This window comes from Pseudophryne corroboree, chromosome 3 (assembly GCF_028390025.1).
Source record: "Pseudophryne corroboree isolate aPseCor3 chromosome 3, aPseCor3.hap2, whole genome shotgun sequence".
Taxonomy (NCBI): domain Eukaryota; kingdom Metazoa; phylum Chordata; class Amphibia; order Anura; family Myobatrachidae; genus Pseudophryne; species Pseudophryne corroboree.
This window is the reverse complement of record NC_086446.1, coordinates 427,842,020-427,861,186: the sequence shown is the minus strand read 5'-3', so window position 1 is coordinate 427,861,186 and position 19,167 is coordinate 427,842,020. Positions and strand designations below refer to the sequence as shown.

The 19,167-nt window shown below is 47.6% G+C and overlaps 1 protein-coding gene across 3 annotated transcripts in view; it reads right to left on the bottom strand.

Moving 5' to 3' along the window:
* Positions 1-19,167, bottom strand: part of LOC135055829 (phosphatidate phosphatase LPIN3-like) — a 178,418-nt gene that overhangs the window by 73,769 nt on the left and 85,482 nt on the right. The gene's annotated exons all lie outside the window — the stretch shown is intronic.

Here is a 19,167-nt window from a genome sequence, read left to right as displayed (position 1 = left end):
TCAGTACAACACTGCTCTCTCTGTGAAGCAGTTTTTCTGTGAAGAAACAGATTGCAATGCTAGAACACCCTCCATACTCACTAGACCTTGCACCGTCTGACTTCTTTCTTTTCAAATCTGTACTCAAGGGAATATGTTTTGCATCCGTTAAGAAGGTAAAGAAGCTGTTGAGACAGCTGACTGATAATGTGCTTTGACCAATGAACAATAAGAAGGCAGCGGTGTGTAGATGCAGACGGGGAATACTTGGAAGGGGAACGGAGTTACAATGTACTTAATATAATTAAACATACATTAGCATCATCTCATTATTTAAGAGCCACACCTCGTATTGTCAAATTGGACTGTCTATATTGGAGTTCCTTACAACCCATTGGCGTTTCTATAATGGGTGCAGTGTGTGTGGTGCACACGGGCCCCTGTGTCCCCGGGGGGCCCACACCGCGCACACTGCACCCATTTCTCCTATACTTACCTTTCCGGAGTCCATCGCTGACCGTGTGTGGGACCCTCCTCTCCCGTAGCCATCGCACCGCTGCTAGAGCACTGACCACTAGAGACTCTGGCACAGTGCCAGAGTCTACAGCGCATGCACAGGACTCCGATAAAAATGGTGCGGCGGCCATTTTTCAGAGTCCTGCGCATGCGCTGTAGACTCTGGCACTGTGCCAGAGTCTACATCGCTCTGAGCACTAGCAGCGGCGCGACGGCTACAGGAGAGGAGGGGGCCCACACACAGAGTCTGCACACGGGTCCTCTCCTCTCTAGAGACGCCCCTGTTACAACCCCATTATATTTTTGTGGCATTGGATGGAATTTGTGTTGAAATGGTACATAAACAGCATCATTTTGAATGAGTTTAGTAGCTCTTATTTAAGGCACATTGTATTTTTAGTTTAGTGAACCTGTCATGGACATTGTTGTGTTTTATTTTTTATTTTTGTGCCATTACACACTCTAGGAGTAAACCTCTTTGTAGTTAACGCTCACTGGCATCCCATATCCCATCTGTCCTTATCATAACACATAAAATATGTGTCTAGCATTGTGCTTTTTTCCGGTAATACATTCTTCCAACATTGCAGCCATTTCTTACATTCCAGCTACTACAAAAGCACAGACAGCCAGAGACAGGTCAGAGAAAATAAGGTTTATACATGGGTCTGTCATTCTCTATACAGCCAGTAAAGTATGTGAAGGCTTATTTACATCCATGTAAAAGTGGAAATCTGCAGCACAAATGCACTTTTGTGCCATTACACACTAACCTTTGTGAAGGTTGCCTATTTGCAAGGCTATGTGCGCCAAAATGGTTATATCTGTGGGATATAAATCTTTGCACTTTCTGATGGGAGGAGAAGGGTAGATTAGGGCATGAATATCTAAATACAGATTAGTGGCCTGATTTAGGGTTGCACAAGTTGGCCACATATGCTGCCACGTTTCCCCTTTGAAAAATAAATGCATACATTCACATGCATTCTACATTGGCCGCATCTATGCAGTCGTACCGCCCCAATCCACATACCATCCAGCATCCCGGAGGTGGGGGCCGGGACTCTGTGCGCGCAACTACAGCTCATGCAGAAAATAATATGGTCATGGCCTTGTTGCACAAGGGTGCGGTGCATGTCACGCTCCCATTTTTCACCCTGATGATGTGCGCCCCCCCAGTTGTCAGCTGTCTCCAGGCTCTTTTGCCGCTGTTTATAGGCTAAATGACCCCCCACCCCCCACGACACAGAAAAGCACTGTGACAGCAGCTGGTTCCATTGCAATGGAAGCCATACTAAAGGGATGCTTTATTCAAAGATAACTCTGAAGATAGGGCCTAATTTAGATCCGACCGCTGCTGTGCGTTTTTGCACAGCGGGCAATCAGATCCGAACTGCGCATGCATATGCACCCCAATGCCCTGGAGTGTCAGATGGCTACAACGGGCATCAGCTCTGGCCCCGATCAGCAGGATTCAATCGCACTGGTTAAGTCCTGGGCTGCGCAGACACTGCACAAACTCTGCCCTCTGCACTCCACTGAAACTGCCCTCACAAAAGTCTGCAATGACCTCCTTGCTGCTAAATCCAGGGGCCACTACATTCTGCTTTTTCTCCTTGACCTCTCTGCTGCTTTTGACACTGTAGACCACCCTCTCCTCCTGCAAATCCTTTACTCCCTTGGTTTGCGTGATACTGCTCTCTCCTGGCTGTCCTCCTACCTTTCTGACCGTTCCTTCTCTGTCTCCTCTCATGACTTCACCTCCTCCCCACTTCCTCTACCAGTAGGTGTCCCCCAAGGTTCTGTTCTTGGACCTCTGCTTTTCTCTCTCTACACATTCTCATTAGGTGAGCTCATTAGCTCTTTTGACTTAAAATATCATCTCTACGCTGACGATACTCAAATCTACCTTTCCTCCCCTGACCTCCTCACTCGTATCTCCAACTGTCTCTCTACTATCTCCTCCTGGATGTCCCAGCGCTTTCTTAAACTTAACATGTCTAAGACTGAGCTGATCATCTTCCCTCCCTCCCGCATAACCTCACCTCCCACAATCTCATTATCTATTGATGGCACTACTATCTCCTCTAGCCCCCAAGTGCGATGTCTTGGAGTAATCCTTGACTCCTCCCTCTCCTTCAAACCACACATTCAGTACCTCTCACAAACCTGCCGTTTCCATCTCAAAAACATCTCCAGGATCAGACCCTTTCTAACCCGGGACGCTACTAAAGGTGCATACACACGGTGAGATTCGGACTTATCCGATTCTCACCGTGCGACAGGGGGCCGGGTCGGCACTTAGCCAGTATCGCAAGCACATAATAACTGTGCTTGCGATGCTGGCTATGTGCGATTTCAATCCTGACTATCTCTTCTATAGAGATAGTCAGGATTGACTTGCCTGCACAGCCTATTTTTTCTTCCGATGCCGACCGCGCGGGGCCGCGCATCGGCATCGGATCGGGATCGCAAGGTGACTGTCACCTTGCGATCTGCACTATATTTTCTTCCGATTCTGACTATATAGTCAGAATCGGAAGAAAATATCTTACCGTGTGTACACACCTTAAGACCCTCATCCACTCACTGGTCATCTCCAGATTGGACTACTGCAATCTCCTCCTATCTGGCCTCCCTCAAAAATGCCTCTCTCCACTCCAATCTATCCTCAGTGCTGCTGCCCGTCTAATCTTCCTCATCAAACGTACTACACCCCTCTCTTGCAGGTACTTCACTGGCTACCCTTCCCATTCCAGGGAAGTGCAGTGCCTCCCCCGTCATTCCCCAGTCACTAATGATTAAGATAATACAAAGAAGATACTTATGACACATATTCTGTGTCATAAGTATCCTCTTTATATTATTCTAATCATTGTAACTGATTAAAGTCGTTTGGGAGGCACTGATAGCAAGTGCCTCCCGTAAACAATGATAACGGGATAAAGAGGGGGGGACGAGGCCAAGCACTGGTCTGTAAAAGCCCATTGAAAAAATTATAAAAAGGCGGCACCTATAGAAGTGCCTTGTTGACAGGAAGCACGTCCCTGTCAGCGAGGCACATGTGAATGGACAGCGGATCCAGTGCTGGATCCGCTGGTCCAATCATCCGTTAGCGGCGGCGGGACAAGGGTCTCGGAGCAACCAATAATTATTATCACCTTCCCCTGACTCCTCCTCACCTGCTGCTGATGGTGGGAGCCTGCACCCAGTGATCACCGTTACACAGCAGACGCACCTGACCGCACCGGGGAGAGCAAAGCACAGCAGCGTCATTTCATCTGTGACAGCGGGCATGGAGGTGGCAGCGAGAAGCGGCCAGCGCTCTCCTCCTCTCAGACGGGGCACCCGCCGACGACTGCTGCATTTGAGTTGCCTAGGGTCCGGCTCTGTGGAAATTTCTCTGTGCAGGGGCACCCGCCAGCGACTGCTGAATTTGCGCTGTCCGTCTCCATTGAGATCTTGAGATCGAGCAGCAGCCAGCAGGACATTTCACACAGCTGAGCTGAGCCTGCAGCGGGAGGGAGCACAGGAGCAGGTGCAGAGAGGCTGCAAATTTCAAACATGCCACTCTGTTAGGGAGGCCACCGGCAGGGCAGCTCATTAAGCTGACCTGAGCCGGCAGCAGGGGGGTGAATGGCTGGCAATACCTGCCTGCCTTGCCAAAGTAGGGTGGGAGGAGGGCTGGCTGCCACTAACACTAACTGGGCCGGCTGCCATTAACAACTATGGCCGCTGGTCCTGGGGGAGGGCTGCTGCACTGCACATGCCTAGATGCAGCAGCTCCTCCTCCCATGGGCCTTTGCGGAGTCTGACTGTGCAGTCAGCCACCGCATCCAGCATGGATCGTCCTTCCGCCGACCTCCTCTGAGCTGTACCTGGGTCCATGGGCCTCCCTCAATCACACCCTGCAGCTCAACCCGAGGTTGATTAGACACAGCACAGTGCATATCCTGGTAACTTTGTGTGTGACCCGTGTACCTCCTCACCCCGGTGTGTGACCGCCTATACCCCCCTACCCCTGTATGCACACTGTTCCCACTACCTTTGTAAGTCTGTCACCCTGTAACCCCCCCTATATTATACAGTAAAGTATGTTGGCCTTTCACTCTTCTATATGCATGCTGTTATCTGTAATACATACACCAACAGCAATGGACCTGTGACTTTCAGTGTATTTTCAGTGAATCTGGTATTTTAAGTGTATTTTTGTGGATCTGATGTTTTTAATGTATTATGTGGATCTGGCTTTTTGCAACATACTGTACAGTGGGGGTCATTCCGAGTTGATCGCACGTAGCAACTTTTTGCTGCCCGTGCGATCAACTAGACGCCGCCTATGGGGGAGTGTATTTCTGCATAGCAGGGCTGCGATCGCTTGTGCGTTAGATTTACTTACCCTGTGCGATGGATCCAGCGATGCAGGTCCCGGAATTGACGTCAGACATCCGCCTTCCAAACGCTTGGACACGCCTGCGTTGGACTCACCACTCCCCGAAAATGGTCAGTTGCCCCCCCCCGGTTCCGCCTTCCTCTTGTCAATCTTCTTGCAGTCACCGCTGCGACCGCTTTCTTCGTTTGCGGCGTCGCTGCCCAGTGACACCATCGCCGGGCAACAATGCGCCTGCGCAATGCGGCCGCCGCGCATACGCAGTTCCAACCCGATCGCACGGTGGATCAGGCATTTTTAATGTATTTTCACTTGGATCTAACTTTTTCTAATGTAATTTTATGTTGCTCAGGTATTTTATGTATATTTAGTGAATCTGTTTTTGTCCAAATGTATTATGAGGATCTGGCTTTTTCAGTGTATATTTATGTGGATCTGGCTCTCTTAATATATGTATGGGTCTGGCATTTTTAATGTATTTTTATTTGGATCTAGCTTTTTTTAATGTAGGCCTGAGTTTCGCATACTCAGCCATCCAGTCCAGGTTTTAAGGATAGCCAAGCTTGAGCACAGGTGACTTGGTAGCCATGCTTGAGCACAGGTTACTTAGTTAGTAACTCAGTCGATCTGACTTAACTATCTGGACTCAAGCATGGACATCCTGAAAACCTGGACTGTAATGGTGGAGTTAGGGAAACTCCGATGGGACCCATAATAGTGGTGTCATCAGTTCAAATGAAAGGTGATGAGATCAATCATCACTCTTCAAGTCGACGGTGAGCCGCTGTGGCTAACTCTCTGGCCGTGTCTCTGCTAGGAGGCACAGACAAAAATTTTGCCTAGGGCATCAAATTGTCTAGGGCCGGCTCTGAGCAGCAGCATCGGGCCTGCTGCACTCTCCTGCCGGCGGCTCTGATGAGAGGGGCTGGGTGGGGGAAGGTGAGTTGAAGTAGTGTGGGAAGGGGGGTAGCTCATCCCCACATCCGAGACAGGCGGCACTACGTGTAACTGGCACTACACGTAATTGGCAATACGTGTAACTGGCACTACAGGGGGGCACTACATGTAACTGGAACTATAGGGGGCACTACGTGTAACTGGCACTACAGGACACATTATGTGTAACTGGCACTACAGGAGGGCAATACATGTAACTGGAACTATAGGGGGCACTACGTGTAACTGGCACTACAGGACGCATTACATGTAACCGACACTACAGGAGGGCAATACATGTAACTGGCACTACAGGGGGGGGAGGGCAATACTTGTAACTGGCACTACAGGACACATTATGTGTAACTGGCACTACAGGAGGGCAATACATGTAACTGGAACTATAGGGGGCACTACGTGTAACTGGTACTACGTGCAGGACGCATTACATGTAACCGGCACTACAGGGGGGGCAATACGTGTAACTGGCACTACAGGGGGCACTACGTGTAACTGGCACTACAGGGGGGCACTACGTGTAACTGGCACTACAGGGGGGCACTATGTGTAACTGGCACTATACTGTGGACACTACGTGTAACTGGCACTATACTGGGGACACTACATGTAACTGGCACTATACTGGGGACACTACGTGTAACTGGCACTATACTGGGGACACTACATGTAACTGGCACTATACTGGGGGCATTACGTGTAACTGGCACTATACTGGGGACACTACATGTAACTGGCACTATACTGGGGACACTACGTGTAACTGGCACTATACTGGGGACACTACATGTAACTGGCACTATACTGGGGGCATTACGTGTAACTGGCACTTTTCTTCGGACATTACATTTGTCTGGCACTATACTGGCGGCATTATGTTTATCTGGCACTGCTGTAGGCATTATGTGTAAGGCTGCCAATTGTGTGTGTGGGGGTCTGAGAATATGGTATATATATTTATAAGTTGATTTCATAATATATAGTTGCGAGGCCATGCCCACTATTACAGGAGCTAAGGTGCGCACATTGGGTAGAGGGGGCACTTCAAATGATGTCACTCAGGGTTCTAGTAGGCCTGGAGCCGGCTCTGGCTGCTGTCTGGGTAATTTGGGGTCTGTCCTGTAATCACAGTATATACACAATGGCTGCAGTACCAGCCGACCCCCCATATACTGTAATGTATCTGCTGTTCCTAAACAGTGAGCTGAGGTTTGTGTTCTTGTGCTGTTGGGGGATGTACTGGAGAAGCCAGTGCCTCCCCAGCCATTGACCTCACCGCACGTCACTGTCGCATTCAGAATCCAATTCAAGCTTCTCACACTCACCTACAAATCTCTCACCCACTCTACTCCCTTTTACATCTCTGATCTTATCTCACTTTACATTCCCATCCGTCCTCTTCGCTCTGCTAATGCACGCCATCTCTCCTGCCAACTGATTACCTCCTCCCACACCTACCTACAAGATTTTGCACGTGCTGCTCCCTATCTCTGGAATTCTCTACCTCTCCCCATCCGACTCTCCACCTCTCTACAAAACTTCAAATGGGCTCTCAAGACCCACTTCTTCACCAAACCCAGTCAACTCTCCTCCTAACCCTCTTGTCTATGCTCACTGTCTGCCCCGTCTGTGTCACAACAGACTGTTAGTCCCTCACCTTTTAGATTGTAAGCTCACAAGAGCAGGGACTTCTTTCCTCATGTGCCTTTCCTTTTCTTACTTACACTATCTTATACTCCATACTCCCTTTGATGGCACCTAACCCCGGGGTTTCTATACCTGTCCTATATTGTCTTGAACTGTAAGTGCTGTTTTCTTGTTTGCTCATTTTATTATGTACTGTGTAATGGGCAGATCCCTTGTGGCCCCATATAAATAAAGGATAATAATAATAATAACTGATTTTTGTGCAGCTCTGCTACACATGCGATCGCACACTTACACAGCGATTTTACCCTCCCCCTGTATGCGGCGACTATCTGATCGCAGGGCAGCAAAAAATTCAGCCCAGCGATCAGATCTAAAATAGGCACATAGTTCGAATTGGAACCTTAAGGGAATGATTGCTTTCTACTTTACCTCTAAAGGAAACCTTGGAGGCATATTACTCACACGCCATACTTTTAAAGCAGATGTGATAAGTACGGTATTTTTTGCACCCAAAATGAAAATTAATATTTTCATGCAAATGTATTAAAATGGCTTGCCAGGAGATGGGCTCCGATAAGAGCCTGTCCCGGCAAAGAGCTGGAAGCAGTGTGATAGTGTAATGCTATCACACTTCTTCCGGGTTCAGGTCCCTGACGGCCTCTAGCTCACTCTCCATAGCAAATCGTGAATTTGTAGTCCATAGGCTGGAGATGGTGATTTCCTATCAGGGCCAAGCTCCAGAATGCTTTATATTCTGGAGCTTGCTAAATCCAGCTGTTTTGATGGAGGCTGCGGATACTGTTGGAAATGGAGGGACAGCAGACAGCAAAAGATGTCAGCGATAAATGCCCCAGTGGAGCTTACAATCTATATTCCCTACCACATGTACATTCACGGTAGATAAATAGGCCTCTTGGCAGGGGCATCTTAAGAGAGGAGGGGGACCACGTGCACACTCCGGGTGGACCCCCCGTCTCCACAGCGCCGTAGGCTTCAGTAATATGTTGGAGTCTACTGCGCATGCGCAGGTCTCCCGAAACATGGCGCCCACCTTTTTTTGGAGACAGAAGTCGAACTGCGCATGCGCGGTGGACATTTTTTAGATGTTTTTTTTTTCCGCGGTGGACTTTGGAGAGGGGAGTATGAAAATATGGGTGCAATATGTGCGGTGTGAGCCCCCCTGGACCGGACACATTGCACACATGATAGACATGCCAATGCCCCTTGGTGATATAATCATCATTATTTCCATAGAGGAAGGAGAGCAGCAGTGTCTATTAAGACCCACATAGATTCTCAGGACCCTGCCCTAGTGTTTGAACATGTGCCAGATTTTGGCTGGGTAAAATGACTCTGTGGACCAATAGCTTGTTATGGGTCCTTGCTGTCTAACTCTTGCGTGTGTGCCGTGTGGGGGGGAAGGGGGAGGTTTGTTCGCTGTTAGCTGAAATCACATGCGCAAAGTGCATTCTCTTCAGAACACAGTCTAACTCTGCCGGGGGAAGCGGTGCGGGGTGTGCCGCCGCGGCGGCTGCGTAGTGTCACATGCAGCCGTTGTGACCCAAAATATGGTGGCCCTCCATCTGCCTAGGCAGCTAGCATGCGCAGGCAGGGGGCTACCCTAATCATGCGAGCGCTTCACTGCCTGAACCCACCCCCATTTTCACCGCCACACCTGCCCAACGTCGAGTTGATGCCTCGCAATGTTGCATCGCCACCCTTTACTCCCAATGAGGTAGAGGCATTTGCAGCAGTGTGATGCGATCGCATTCTCCCGGCCAGGCATGCGCAGAACTGGACCTGTGCAGAACTGGACCTGCGCAGCGCAGTGGCCATGAATATGGGAGAATGCGGTCGCATCGCATTAGCGATGCGACCTGAATAAGGTCCATTGGACCTCATTCAGCTTCAATTGCAGTTATGCTAAAATAGCAAAATTGCAACTGGCTGTGATCACATGCTGGGGACCGCCCAGCACAGGGCAAGACTGCCCAGCATGCAAATACCTGCCAGCGATGCAATCGCAATTTAGTTGAGATTGCATCGCTGATTTTCTTAGTGTAACTTTTGACATGCTGTTGATACGTAAAATATCATCTATTTTACAGATATAATATGTCGAAAGTTTGAAATGAATTTATTATGATTTCAGCATCTCTGCATTGTTCACAGGCACTCTGCTATGGCATGTATCCAAAATGCATACCTCCCAACATGACCCTCTCCAGGAGGGACAGAATGCTCTGCTCCTGGACTCCCTCTTAATTTATGATTGCCTTCACCTGCGGTGAAACACCTTTCTTATCCATAAACCTGTTCAAAACAGGTGCCAGCAATCATACAGAAAGGGAAAAGTCCAGAACCAGAGCATTGTGTCCCTCCTGGAGAGGGTCATGTTGGGAGGTATGCAAAATGGCATGACTGGCACCTGGCGAGTTGCCATGGGCTTGGGTCCCCATGATTTGCCAGTGCCTGTGGCTGTGAACTACTGTATGTAGAGATGGCAGGCACCATCATCAGCTATGGATTGGTGGAGATATGGGGTGTTCCAGGATCCAAAGCAGCCACAAGTAGCTGGTCACTGAAGTTCTCACTGTTACAAATACAAGTGATTCTGAATTCCTGACTAATGTCTTTAGATCCAGACCGATTACAAATTGTGTTATTTCATTTTGTTGTATGATGCTTCTAGTAAAAAAACAGTCAGCAATCAGTTACATCAAATCTGCAGTAACTGTGTTCCTCATCTGCTCCAGGAGGCAGCAATTATGTTACTTTATACAATTAGAACTGATAACGGATCTCCCAGTCATTAGAAATGTCATAAAACAAGTCCCCCTTAAGCAGCTAGCATACTATGCAGGTTACTCTGTCACTTGTAATACCCTTCTTCAAATGCTGATTTTTCAAAGTCAGTATGAAAAGCATCTTTATAGAAGCACTCCTGGCCGCATTTAGGGTCTAATTCAGATCTGATCGCTCCTCTGTGATTTTGCAGAGGTCTGCGATCAGATAGCCGCCGCCATGCAAGTGTGCGAATGCATGCGTACACCATGTGAAAACTCCACCAGACAGCGGACATCTGCAAATCCATTCGCAACTCACTCACCATCAAATGCTTTTTCCATTCTGTACTGTCTGTGCGTAGCCCAAGACTTACTCCTACAGTGCGATACAAACAGGCTGATCGGGGCCAGAGCCACCCTCCCTAAAAACGTTTGGGAACGCCTGCGTTTCTCAAGACACTCCCAGAAAACGTACAGTTACCACCCCCAAACACCCGCTTCCTGTAAATCAGGCTGCGTTCTCCTAGCGATCAAAAAAGACGCTGAAGTTTTCGCAGGTTTTTATTATTACCAGCTATTTATATAGCGCACACATATTCCGCAGCGCTTTACAGAGAATATTTGGCCATTCACATCAGTCCCTGCCCCAGTTTGGCCTTGCGCCTGTGCATTACGATCCATGCATATGTGCAGTCATTTGATAATTGGCTCCTGTGCAATTTCACACAACAGCGATCAGGTCTGAATTAGGTCCTAAGACCCATTATCCTTACAAATGTGTTGTAATCAGTCGCCCTTTTCTGATACAGCAGGGTGGGTAAATTCAATAAGAAATTTTAGGAGCCAATCCCCATCTTTACATGATCTCTATTGAGCTGGAAGACTACTACAAGAAAGTCACTGCTAACGAACTGTACCCAGAAAGGGCAAATTACTATTACAGCTATTAAGAACCATGTTCATCCTGTTATGTTTTGTTATACTGTTCCTTACTCTGCAGAGTATATTTAGAGGATGGAAACTTGCAGGGTGTGATAATACGTTGTGGGATTAATTGGTTTTCTGTTTAGCATCCAATTTTTATAGACTTCAATTAAATTCATGTGTTTTACTGTAAGTGCAGCCAGCTGTTGAAAAACTATTATTGCTGCTATTACATTAGGGGTACATTCACACTGAGATGGTTCTGGACACTTAGAACTAATGCAAAGACACAGGAAACAGAGAGTGGTGACTAATTCAGAGATGGATACATTGGCCCTCATTCTGAGTTGATCGCTCGCTAGCTACTTTTAGCAGCCGCCACCATGTGCGGATTGGGAACAAAAAGCGGCCCTAGAAAAAATTTGTACTAGTGGCCCCACATGGGCAGCACCAGAGGTGTAACGTCTAGCCATGGGCCATGGCAGCAGCACCCTCCCCCCAAGACTTTCCAGATAGTGGGGATGCCCAGCATCAAGGGGAAGTTAAAGGAAATAAAATTAAATGTTATGAGCACATTATATGATACACCTTCAGAATTTAGGAAACTATATAATTCTTTAGAAAGATATATTTTCTTGCTTATTACACCAACCATATCCCAATCACTATTCACTCAATCTTATATGTCAGCCAAGCAGGCAGACAGAGCATACACTAGATCATCTGCAATCACAGGCTAAGTGGCAAAGTCATTTTCATATATGCACATTGTTTGGCATCTTATTCATTGTGTCTATAAATAGGACCACATGTCCTCAAACAAAACAGGCCCCACGGGTGGGTCGGCCCACCGGGGATCTTCCCTGTAGACCCTATGGCCAATCTGCCACCGGTCGCCACCCACGGGGGAGTGTATTTTCGCTTTGCAAGTGTGTGAAGGGATTTGCAGCTGAGCTCTGCAAACACATTTTGTGCAAAACAAGACTAGCCCTGCAGTTACTTATCCTGTGCAATGAATCCAGCGACGAAGGTCCCGGAATTGACGTCAGACACCCACCCTGCAAACGCCTGGACACGCCTGCGTTTTCCCAAACACTTCCAGAAAACGGTCAGTTGACACCCATAAACGCCCTCTTCCTGTCAATCTCCTTGCGATCAGCTGTGCGAATGGATTCTTCGCTAGAACCATTGCACAGTAACGATGCTCTTTGTACACGTACGACGCGCGTGTGCATTGCGGTGCATACGCATTTTTGCCATTTTTTTAAATGATCGCTGCGCAGCGAACAACGGCAGCTAGCGATCAACTCGGAATGACCCCCAATGTTGTAAGCTGACGAGCGATTTTTTTTGTCACTGTGCGTGTGTATAAGTCGTGCTGCACATGTGTGTAAATTGCGCTGTGCATAAGTCGCGCTGCGCAATGTCTACGTCTTGGTATACAAGCAGCAGATCTCAGATGTCTCCAGTGGGTGTCTTATTACAAATCCCGGCGGCTGCAACATTAATTTACTTTTGCACAGCTGCTGCATACTGAATTGCAGCGGAATAAAGCCCAGTAAGTGCAAAGTTAAAATATGAAAAACTGAACTGCATTCACTGGTGGAAGTTTTTTTTTTACTAGGGCAACTGATCATGTCAACCTATAAACTTATTATACAATTAGAACCAGATATACTGTACGTATTTCCAGATTAGTTTTTCCCTCATTGTTAACCGGGTAGCGGAGCAGGGTTCTTGTCTTATCCACTGTACTCAACTATAAAGCTGTTGTAATACTCAAAAGTACAAATTGCAGTTTAAGAGGACTGTGGAGTTATAATGCAGTCGTAAGACAACCACTAAGTTATACTGACTTCACTGCACAGCTCCCATGTGTTTCCAGCAATGACACAACCACTCCCTTCAAACACAGAATGGTCATAAAATTTAGCTTAGAAAACCATTTGCGTGGCCATCTTGGAAAGAGACCCTTGTGTATCCTGCATAATTAAGACAAGTCAGTCTTGCCAAAAATGAAGTCAAGCTTCACAGCACCTAAACTCTAGTAAGTTTACTGCCCAGGTTTTACGGATTTCTTCTTAATACCTGCAGAGGTGAGTGGCTCTAAAATACTGAGCCAGTAATAATACCATTGGTTTACTTTTCACACAAAGAAATGCTGAAAACATAACCTGCAGAGGACATTTGAGGAAAGAATTGGGAATGATGCAGGCCACAGAGGTACGAGTTGTTTAGAACCTTTAAGTATGATGTCCTGGTTTTTATGCAGATGTCAATAATATGTGCTCTTAACCACATACTTGCCTACCTGACCCTCTCCATGAGGGAGAAAATGCTCTGTTCCTGGATTTTCCTGGTAATGTATGATTGCCATTACCTGTGGTGAAACGCCTTTCTTATCAATTAACTAGCTCACCACAGGTGATGGCAATCATACATTACCAGGAAAGTCCAGGAACAGAGCAATTTCTCCCTCATGGAGGGGGTCAGGTAGGCAAGCATGCTTAACCACCCTGATGTTGTTGAACATTACTATAACTTACAGAATTTACCCACAGTCACATTCTCATGTTCCATACCACATGTTATTTATTTCAGTATACAAACTTGTGCAACTTGTTAACGTTCACAACAATACTAGCATGTTCACATCAAGTAGGGTGTGAGACTACATAATGGGATTATTGTGCTTTGAGCCCAGAAGTCTTCAAATTAAATACATGTGCTTTAACATAGGCCTAGCCAGCTGTTGTTAAATAGCTATTAGCTGCTAATGGCATAGACAGATATTTGAATACAATTTCCATTGGTACTTGACCAAAAAAAAGCAAAGGTAGAGATAGATGCTGATGAAATTACTGATATTGAGAAGGAGATCATAAAAAGGAGAAGATAGAGTACAAAGTCAGAGCAGGATCCCACACACCTGACCTGCATTTCGTTGATCTTGAGAATGTAGGTTTATCTGTAACCTAATTGCAGGAATCTATGATCTGCAAATTCTCTTTGTTCTAGGGCACAGGTTCTCAAACTCCGTCCTCAGGACCCCACACAGTGCATGTTTTGCAGGTCTCCTCACAGAATCACAAGTGAAATAATTAACTCCACCTGCTGAACTTTTAAAATGTGTCTGTGAGTAATTAATACACCTGTGCACCTGCTGGGTTACCTGCAAAACATGCACTGTGTGGGGTAATGAGGACCGAGTTTGCAGACCTACGTTCTAGGGAATATAGGATTTCCGCCTAGCAAAAGCTTGTGGGTAGGTGTGCAAGCCTCCTTCAGACTTTGCTGAGCAGATAGAGTGAAAGAAAAACTTTCACTTACTTTCCCACACAGCTGGAGGAGCAGGACAGCGTAGGTGCTGCTGAACTCACATGAGCATCGTGAACTTGCATGTACGGTTATGAACACTAAGCCCCACATTGTTTCACAAAGCCAGGTCAGCAGTTTGGCGTGGCTGCCACGGATCATGTATGTGCCTCACACAGGCATGCACCCTGCACACTCAGCCGGTCAGGTCCCACCCATGCACCCATGTACATGAGCCCCGCTCTCTGTTTAAGATTTTACAAATGCTTATAGATGGCAATCCCAAGTAGTGAACAAACCCAAAAGTAAATAAGGGGAAGCAAGATCACCCTAATTCCTCTAGAACTGCAGACCATGTAGGTGCAGGAAAAAAAATGTTTACTAGAAATATTCATGAATACCATTTAACAATATCTTGGGAAACCCAACTGGGAATACTATCTTGGTGCCTTGTAACCAGGAAATATAACTCAAACTCCTATGAACTTGTGGTATAAAGTAAAGAGGATTGAAGTTATTTCTGTTCTTTAGGTGGTTGCATCTGCTGTTTCTTCTGAACTCTTGGAATCAAAGGAAAGATCAGGTATAAATGATAGCTGAACCAACAGACCTAGCAAGTTATAGGGTGGGTAGGGTAGTTGCTGTTGCTGGGCGGCAAATCTATTCCCTAGAACAAAAGAGTTTGCTGATCATAGTTTCTTGTAAACTAATGCTTGTGCATCAGGAGGCTTGCCACCTAGCAACAGCTGGTGGGCAGACTATCACATACCTGGTGGTTGCTCTAAGGAACTCTATCCTTTAGGGGTTGGAAGGCATCCAGTAATGTCTAACGAACATACACATGGAAGACCAACACACAATCTGCATTATGGATTGTAATGAGAAATATAATCCCTCATTATAATCCCTCGCTCTTATACAGAGTGAGGGATAAGGCACTATCTAGAAGGGGACTGGTGTTCTTTCAGCAGGGAAAAAAATCTGTTGTGGAAGAAGGGAAGGAACAGACCTTTCTGCTCAATAACCACCTGTCTGTGGTCCTGGAAGCTACTGCTTGAGAAAGACAAGGAGAAAGGGACAAGGCAAGATAAGAAGGAGGGAGAGAAGGGAGTGCACACAAGCAATTTACTGTATCTTCTGTCTTTCCTGGAGGGGTTTGCAATGTTGGATGCATCTCGTGTCCAAGAGAAACCTCCTCTAGCTGCTCTGGGGGTGCCTCGCTGGTCTTGGGTCAAACTGCTGGCTCTGACGGAACGACCCTCCTGGCAAAAGGGCCATGTGCAGTAGGTGGTGGTCTGCTGAGGATCACTAGAGGTATTCCAGCTACGGGCAAGACCTGGGAAAGAGATGTTTTTTCCTGAACATGCATCTCTTGAAGAATCACTGTTTATGCGTTTCGTTTTGGAAATGCACTCCCCACTGAAAAGAGAGGGGAGAAGGAGACTCCACAGCCTGACTGACTCCTTACACCTCTGAGGTGTCCCTGCTGGCCTCAGACCTGACAGGGTTAATAATTGTCCTGCTCTTAAATAATATTTCCTCAACTGAAGAGGAAACAGCAGCAGCTTCAGACACTCCATGTTTGAGGCTGTCTAATCCTCTTGGCAGACACAGACACTGAGTCCCCCATCTTACAATGCGGAGATAAAATCTAACAGGTGGGCAGGGCTTAGCGCTCATATCTCTGCGCACACGCCCATGACATGCATGCGCTTTCCATGGCACTTGTGCTGCTCCCCCCCTTCGGCTGTGTGAGAAGGTAAGTTTCACTCTGCCTTCTCAGCGGACTCAGGAGGCTTGCACACCTACCCCCCATTATTTGCTAGGTAGCAAGCCTCCTGACGAACAAGTCAAGGAAGCATGTTAGATAGAAACCAGGAACGTGTGAGTACACTAATGAGACAGCCTCAGTATTGTGAAAGTGAGTGACAGGGGTGTAGTAAGTCTAACCGGCGGTCAGGAGACCGCCGGTCAGCATACCGATGCCGGGATCCCGGCAGCATACCGATGCCGGGGAGGGACGAGTGCAACAAGCCCCTTGCGGGCTCGCTGTGCTCACCACGCTGCGGGCTCGGTGGCGACCTTGTGTTGCCACGGGTTCTATTCCCACTCTATGGGTGTTGTGGACACCCAAGAGTGGAAATAGTCCCTGTTGGTTGGCATGCCGACCATCGGGATAGTGAGGGGGCGGGATGTCGGTGGAGGTCATGTGACCGTCGGTCTCCCGACCGCCGGTCACATGGATACCACCCAATGACAGACCCATCATGTGAGAGTGTCAGCTCTTCATCCAAGTGTTTATAGTGGCGGAGTACTGAGATGATAATATAATTATACTGTAATACAAGGTGATGGACATTACAAGTGTGTGAAGCAAGTACAAAATACTGAAAATAAGAGGCTGTAAATAAAAATAAAAAAAGTAAATAAAATAAGAATTTACTTACCGATAATTCTATTTCTCGTAGTCCGTAGTGGATGCTGGGGACTCCGTCAGGACCATGGGGATTAGCGGCTCCGCAGGAGACAGGGCACAAAAGTAAAAGCTTTAGGATCAGGTGGTGTGCACTGGCTCCTCCCCCTATGACCCTCCTCCAAGCCTCAGTTAGGATACTGTGCCCGGACGAGCGTACACAATAAGGAAGGATTTTGAATCCCGGGTAAGACTCATACCAGCCACACCAATCACACTGTACAACCTGTGATCTGAACCCAGTTAACAGCATGATAACAGCGGAGCCTCTGAAAAGATGGCTCACAACAATAATAACCCGATTTTTGTAACAATAACTATGTACAAGTATTGCAGACAATCCGCACTTGGGATGGGCGCCCAGCATCCACTACGGACTACGAGAAATAGAATTATCGGTAAGTAAATTCTTATTTTCTCTGACGTCCTAAGTGGATGCTGGGGACTCCGTCAGGACCATGGGGATTATACCAAAGCTCCCAAACGGGCGGGAGAGTGCGGATGACTCTGCAGCACCGAGTGAGAGAACTCCAGGTCCTCCTCAGCCAGGGTGTGCCCCTGACCAAGTAGCAGCTCGGCAAAGTTGTAAAGCCGAGACCCCTCGGGCAGCCGCCCAAGATGAGCCCACCTTCCTTGTGGAATGGGCATTTACATATTTTGGCTGTGGCAGGCCTGCCACAGAATGTGCAAGCTGAATTGTACTACACATCCAACTAGCAATCGTCTGCTTAGAAGCAAGAGCACCCAGTTTGTTGGGTGCATACAGGATAACAGCAAGTCAGTTTTCCTGACTCCAGCCGTCCTGGAAACCTATATTTTCAGGGCCCTGACAACATCTAGCAACTTGGAGTCCTCCAAGTCCCTAGTAGCCGCAGGTACCACAATAAGCTGGTTCAGGTGAAACGCTGACACCACCTTAGGGAGAACTGGGGACGAGTCCGCAGCTCTGCCCTGTCCGAATGGACAATCAGATATGGGCTTTTGTGAGACAAAGCCGCCAATTCTGACACTCGCCTGGCCGAGGCCAGGGCCAACATCATGGTCACTTTCCATGTGAGATATTTCAAATCCACAGATTTGAGCGGTTTAAACCAATGTGATTTGAGGAATCCCAGAACTACGTTGAGATCCCACAGTGCCACTGGAGGCACAAAAGGGGGTTGTATATGCAGTACTCCCTTGACAAACTTCTGGACTTCAGGAACTGAAGCCAATTCTTTCTGGAAGAAAATCGACAGGGCCGAAATTTGAACCTTAATGGACCCCAATTTGAGGCCCATAGACACTCCTGTTTGCAGGAAATGCAGGAATCGACCGAGTTGAAATTTCTTCGTGGGGCCTTCCTGGCCTCACACCACGCAACATATTTTCGCCACATGTGGTGATAATGTTGTGCGGTCACCTCCTTCCTGGCTTTGACCAGGGTAGGAATGACCTCTTCCGGAATGCCTTTTTCCCTTAGGATCCGGCGTTCAACCGCCATGCCGTCAAACGCAGCAGCGGTAAGTCTTGGAACAGACATGGTACTTGCTGAAGCAAGTCCCTTCTTAGCGGCAGAGGCCATGAGTCCTCTGTGAGCATCTCTTGAAGTTCCGGGTACCAAGTCCTTCTTGGCCAATCCGGAGCCACGAGTATAGTTCTTACTCCTCTACGTCTTATAATTCTCAGTACCTTAGGTATGAGAAGCAGAGGAGGGAACACATACACCGACTGGTACACCCACGGTGTTACCAGAACGTCCACAGCTATTGCCTGAGGGTCTCTTGACCTGGCGCAATACCTGTCCAGTTTTTTGTTCAGGCGGGACGCCATCATGTCCACCTTTGGTCTTTCCCAACGGTTCACAATCATGTGGAAGACTTCCCGATGAAGTCCCCACTCTCCCGGGTGGAGGTCATGCTGAGGAAGTTTGCTTCCCAGTTGTCCACTCCCGGAATGAACACTGCTGACAGTGCTAACACATGATTTTCCGCCCAGCGAAGAATCCTTGCAGTTTCTGCCATTGCCCTCCTGCTTCTTGTGCCGCCCAGTCTGTTTACGTGGGCGACTGCCGTGATGTTGTCCCACTGGATCAATACCGGCTGACCTTGAAGCAGAGGTCTTGCTAAGCTTAGAGCATTGTAAATTGCTCTTAGCTCCAGTATATTTATGTGGAGAGAAGTCTCCAGACTTGATCACAC